The 5,205-nt window shown below is 37.8% G+C and overlaps 1 non-coding gene across 1 annotated transcript; it reads right to left on the minus strand.

Annotated features, from left to right (window-relative positions):
• Positions 1-444: 444 nt before the first annotated feature.
• LOC112534480 lies at positions 445-551 on the minus strand. Its single transcript, XR_003078767.1, has one exon. It is a non-coding gene; the product is annotated as a small nucleolar RNA R71 (small nucleolar RNA).
• Between the last annotated feature and the right edge of the window lie 4,654 nt (positions 552-5,205).

Below are 5,205 nucleotides of genomic sequence, written 5' to 3' on the forward strand. Positions count from 1 at the left end.
GGAGTTACATAATCAGAATCAAGAAGGAGAACCAACCAAGAAGAAGAACAGTTAAGAATGGCAGCGCCACCTAGGGAGAGAACCATTCAAGAGTATGCACGTCCAACTCTTAATGGGGCTACATCGAGTATTGTTAGGCCAAATGTTGCAGCAAACAACTTCGAGATCAAGCCCAACATTATTCAGATAGTGCAAAACAATTGCTTGTTTGACGGTTTGCCTAACAAGGATCCAAACACTCATTTGGATGATATTTTAGAGATCTGCGACACCTTCAAGATTAATGGGATATGAGATGATGCTATTAGGTTGAGGCTATTCTCATTCTCATTAAGGAATAAGCCAAAGAAGTGGTTGAAATTATTTCCAGCTAGGACATTTACAACTTGGAATCAGTTGGCCGAAAAATTCTTGGAGCGATACTTTCCACCTTCTAAGATAGCCAAGTTAAGGAATGACATAGCAGGGTTTCTTCAGCAAGAGAATAAGACCCTGTATGATTGCTAGGAACATTTCAAGGATTTACTGAGGAGCTATCCACATCATGGTTTACCTTTATGGTTGCAAATTCAAACATTATTTAATGGACTGAATTACATAAGTAGATAATCTATTAATGCTATAGCAAGTGGATCAACTCCTGAGCAAGCTATGGATCTTATTAAGGATATGGCAGTCACGAACTATCAGTGGTAAAATCCAAGAGAGTAGGTTCGAGTCAAAGGGAGTGGGATCCATGCGATGGACCCTATGGTAGATGTAAATGCATAGTTATAGTCCATGAGTAAGAAGATTGATGCTTTGACTATGTCTTCAGCTGGAAGACAGGCATAAGTTATGACTTATGATTGGTGTGAGGGTGGTCATCAAAGTCAAGATTGCTAAAATGGCAATACTTTTGCTAAGCCAGAGCAAGTTGATAATGTGGAAAATGCTCCTAAGCAACAGAATAGTCCCTACAACAACACTTATAACCCGAGGTGGAGAAACCACCTGAATTTCTCTTAGAGGAACCAGAATCAGCAAAGATCTCCACCCCTAGGTTTCTAATAGAAAAACCAGCAGTAGGCTCCTCCTAGAAGGAGTAATCTAGAGGAGATGATGGAGAAGTTTATCTGGATGTCTAAAACAAGGTCTCAGACTACAAAGACTGCTCTTAGAAACTAGCAAGCTTCGATTCAGACTTTAAAGAATCAAGTGGGACAAATTGCAAAGCTTTTGAGTGCAAGGCCTTAAGGAAATTTGCCATGCAACACATAAGCCAACCCTAAGGAGCAGCTTAAGGTTATTACACTGCAAAGTGGCAAAGAGCTAACAACTAAGCTAAATGAAGTAGATGAGAATTCTACTACGATTGAAAAGGTTGATGATGAATAAAAGGGTGTACAGGCTGAAGTAGAGGATAAACTAGAAGCAATACCTAAGCCTACCCCCTTTTGTGAAGGAATATCAACCAAGAATACCCTTTCTAGCCCCTCTTCAGATGGACAAATTAGATACAAAGTTTAGTAAGTTTCTTAAACTCTTTAAGTAGTTGCATATTAACATACTTATTATGGAAGCTCCATTGCAGATGCCCAAGTATACTAAGTTCTTAAGAGAACTTCTCTCTAGTAAGAGGAAGCTCGAGGAAGTATTAATGGTGAAACTGTCGGAAAAGAGCTCAACGGTCATTTAGAGGAGACTATCATAGAAGCTAAAAGACCTAGGGAGTTTTACTATCCCTTGCTTTATTGGTAATTTAAATATTGATAATGCACTTGCTGATTTGGGGACTAGCATTAGTGTTATGCCTTATAATTTATTCAAGAAACTTGGGCTGGGAGAACATAAACCAACACTCGTGAGTATCTAAGTAGCTGATAAATCTGTTGTATATCCTAGGGGTATCATTGAGGACTTGTTAGTAAAGGTTCAAGAGTTTATTTTTCCTGTAGATTTTATAGTTATGGATATGGGTGAAACTCCTTATTTTATGAAGACCCTTTCTTTCTACAACTAGGACCATTATTGATGTTCATGATGGTAACCTTATTCTTAGGGTAGGGGAAGAGCAAGTGACTTTTCAAATCCCTAACGCTATGAACCATCTGCTTGTACATGATGACATGGATGTTGGTAATGATACAATTGAGAATGAGAGTGTCAATTTTATTTCATCTATTGTTTCTAAAGGTCCTTTGGAGTTATGTTTGGTACAAGAACATGAAAAATGTGAAATGCCAAGAGCTTTATAATAGTTACCCCTTGAGGCGGCAAGGCTAATGAGAAAGCAGTCATTCGACTATATTAAGATGCCGAAAGAGGAAAGGATGAAACCTTCCATTGAAGACCCTCCTTCTTTGGAACTCAAGCAGCTTCTGGAGCATTTGAAATATGCCTTCTTGGTAGAAGGATCCAAGATACCAGTAATAGCCAATTCTACATTACTGGATGACTAAAAGGCTAAGCTATTGTAAGTCTTAAGAAGGAGGCGGAGGGAAATACCTTAGAAATTTGCAGATATAAAGGGAATCAACCCTTCCTTTTATAGACATAAGATTCTTATGGAAGAAGAGTTCAAAACTGTGATGCAACCTCAAAGGCGTCCAATCCCAACATGAAGGAAGTAGTAAAAATGGAGGTGATTAAGCTTCTTGATGTCGAGATTATCTATCCCATTTTGAACAATTCTTGGGTAAGCACAATACAAGTAGTGCCGAAGAAGGGAGGCATGACAATTTGAGCTAGTCCTAACAAGAACTGTGACAGGATGGAGGGTGCGCATCGACTATAGAAAGCTGAATGATGCTACAAGGATAGATAATTTCCCATTACCGTACATTGATCAAATGCTAGAGAGATTATCAGGGCATAAGTATATTTGTTTCTAGATGATTTGTCAGGATATTTTCATATTCCAATAGCCCTTGAGGATCAGGAAAAGACCACGTTCACATGCCCCTACGAAACCTTTGCATATAGAAGAATGCCATTCAGATTATGTAATGAACCAGCGACATTTTGGAGATGCATGATGGCCATCTTTGATGACTTGGTTGAGGATATAATGGAAGTTTTCATGGATGACTTTTCTATCCATGGAAATTCATTTGAAGAATGTCTAAAGCATTTGGAGAAGGTATTGATAAGATGCGAGGAGACTAATTTAGTGTTAAATTAGGAGAAATGCCATTTTATGGTATAAGAAAACGTTATGTTGGGACACAAAATCTTTAGTAAAGAAATTGAGGTGGATAGAGAAAGATTGAGACTATTGAGAAACTACCACCTCCCTCATCTGTTAAAGCTTTTTTTTAGGCATGCAGTTCAATAAAGACTTCTCTAAAATAGCTAGACCTCTTACTACACTTTTGGAGAAGGATGTTGACTTTATATTTACTAACCTGCACCAACGACCTAATTATGGTAGCGCTGATTTGGAGTTTTCCTTTTGAGCTAATGTGTGACGCAAGTGACTTTACAGTTGGAGCCGTTCTTGGTCAGAGGAGAGAAAAGCACTTTCAGCCCATCTATTACACGAGTAGAACGATGATTGACGCACAAGCGAACTATACTACTATTGGAACTGGTTGCAGTTATTTTTACTTTTGACAAATTTTGATCATACTTGATCTTTTCAAAAGTGATAGTATACACTCGCCATTCAACATTGAGGTATTTGTTCTCTAAAACTGATGCGAAGCCAAGATTGATATGATAGGTTTTACTTTTGCAATAATTTGATTTAGAGATATAAGAAAAAAAAGGTGCAGAAAACTTGGCGGCTGACCATCTATCACACCTTGAGAACCCCCCATCTAGAGAATTTACATGAGAGGGACATTAATGATCGCTTTCTAGATGAACAGTCGTATGCTATAGCAAATTTAGTAGGTAGTTCAAATTTTTCAATACCATGGTGTGTTGATTTTGCAAACTATTTAGTTGCAAGGGAACTTCCAAAAAAAATACTCTTATCAACAAAAGAATAAATTCTTTGTAGATTTGAAATATTACTTTTGAGAAGATCTTTTTCTATTTAAAATATGTGTAGACAGGATAATAAAGAGGTGTGTGGAATGGCCGAAAACTATAAGCATTCGTAGTCATTGCCATAGTGGACTAGCTGGAGGACATTATAGGGTTAGTAGAATAGCTCAAAAAGTCCTAAAATCAGGATTCTATTGGCCAACTTTATTTAAGAATAGCCAATCATTTATGCAAGAATGTGACCATTGCCAACGTACAGGTAATATTTCATCTCGTAATGTAATGCCCCAACACAGTATACTTAAATGCGAAATTTTTGACGTGTGGGGTATAGATTTCATGGGACCCTTTCCCAGTTCTTTTGGCAATAAATATATATTAGTAGTTATTTATTATGTCTCTAAATAGGTCGAGGCACAAGCTTTGCCTTGTAATGATGCAAGGGTAATAATGAAATTGTTGAAAAATATTTTCTACAGGTTTGGCATTCCCAAGGCAATTATCAGTGATAGGGGTATGCACTTTTATAATGCTCAACTAGAAAAAGTGTTAAAAAGGGTTGAAGTCATGCATAAATTTGCTATTCCTTATCACCCTCAAACCAGTGGTCAAGTAGAGAATACCAATAGAGAGTTAAGAGGATACTTGAAAAAACTGTAGAATGATCTACGAAGGATTGGTCCATTAAACTAGATGATGTTACGTGGGCCTACAGGACTGTGTTTGATATCCTTGATATTACACATGTTTGCATGTTTGATTTTGAGTTGTTTTAAGGCCAAATTATGTGATTTTGTATTCAGTCACCCTATTTTAATTTTCTTTATGTCTTAGGTGTTTTTCTAGGTACATCATCAAAGTTAGAGAGAAATTAGACCAAAATCAAGAAGAAACGGTCGAATTGGGCGCGTTAGACTATTCAACAAACCCTGCCAACACGCCCGTGCTGAGGAGCAAGGTTAGCGTTAGAGGGCGTGCTAAAATGCCTTACCTGTGGCGAGAAGAAGTGATTTGCAACACGGTTTCTTAGAGTGACAAGAACCTAAGAGCATGCTTATTCTGAGGAACACGGCCCAAATTCAAGCTGTGCTAAAGAAGGCCAAATGTACACTTTTAGATCAAGACAACATGGATGCAGGATGTGCTCCTCAGCACGGCCCAAATCTAGACCATGTTAGATCCTGAAACCTAATTTAAAAGAAAAGAAAAAGAAAGGCAAGAAAGAGAGAACTT

This window comes from Ricinus communis, chromosome 2 (genome assembly GCF_019578655.1).
Source record: "Ricinus communis isolate WT05 ecotype wild-type chromosome 2, ASM1957865v1, whole genome shotgun sequence".
Lineage (NCBI taxonomy): Eukaryota > Viridiplantae > Streptophyta > Magnoliopsida > Malpighiales > Euphorbiaceae > Ricinus > Ricinus communis.